The sequence below is a fragment of the Seriola lalandi genome, unplaced genomic scaffold (assembly GCF_002814215.2).
Source record: "Seriola lalandi dorsalis isolate HSWRI2012SDOR001 ecotype SW California unplaced genomic scaffold, Sedor1 jcf7180002028983, whole genome shotgun sequence".
Lineage (NCBI taxonomy): Eukaryota > Metazoa > Chordata > Actinopteri > Carangiformes > Carangidae > Seriola > Seriola lalandi.
The window spans coordinates 1-692 of NW_019499628.1; the positions used below are offsets into that span (position 1 = coordinate 1).

A 692-nucleotide genomic window follows, 5' to 3' on the forward strand; every position below is an offset into this window, starting at 1 on the left:
AACTTGGACCTTAAGGCGCAGGCTCTTTCCTCCACAACCCCATTGGATAGAGCCTGTGACAACGTGGCAATGGCGAGTCCCGGGACTTGGCTGGCGGCAAGCAAAGACAAGCCTACCGCGATGGTGGTGACTGTGGCGAATAGACTCCTGGGCTGTCCTTGGAGCGAGAGGGCTGTACTGACTCTGGTTTCTCTTCATAACGCACAAGTCTTTCGCCTTTTACTAAAGACTTCCGTGGAGAGGAACAGCAACGAGTTCAAGCTATTTTTGGCAGGCTTTGCCTAACAGCGAAGCCCTTTGAGTTTGTTAAAGGTCAAAAAGCTGTCCACCTCACAAATGAGGGCGGCACAATGGAGAGCTTGGGAGGAGTTGCTAAAAAGCAGCCTTTGTCAGGCTCGTGTCAGAAACAGGAAACCGCGACTAGTGAGATTTGTGCCAAGAGTGTGACTTGGACATCAGACACTGGGAGCTCATCGCTTCTCGGCCTTTTGGCTAAGATCAAGTGTAGTATCTGTTCTTATCAGTTTAATATCTGATATGTCCTCTATACGAGGACAAACATATTAAAGTGATTTTTAGAGCTGGGAGCTGAAAAAGGGGCTTGCTCCGTTCGCTCCACGCATCGTCCCGGCATTGCAGTGCCGCCGGGTACGGTGCAACCTTCTTTCGCCTTGTGGAAAACCAAGCAATGA

At 50.3% G+C, this 692-nt stretch overlaps 2 non-coding genes across 2 annotated transcripts; both read left to right on the top strand.

The window, feature by feature from the left end:
- Positions 1 to 178: 178 nt before the first annotated feature.
- On the top strand, positions 179 to 295 carry LOC111646179 (U5 spliceosomal RNA). Its single transcript, XR_002759943.1, has one exon. It is a non-coding gene; the product is annotated as a U5 spliceosomal RNA (small nuclear RNA).
- Positions 296 to 472: 177 nt separating this feature from the next.
- On the top strand, positions 473 to 664 carry LOC111646171 (U2 spliceosomal RNA). The gene has a single exon (XR_002759941.1). It is a non-coding gene; the product is annotated as a U2 spliceosomal RNA (small nuclear RNA).
- The last annotated feature ends 28 nt before the right edge of the window (positions 665 to 692 follow it).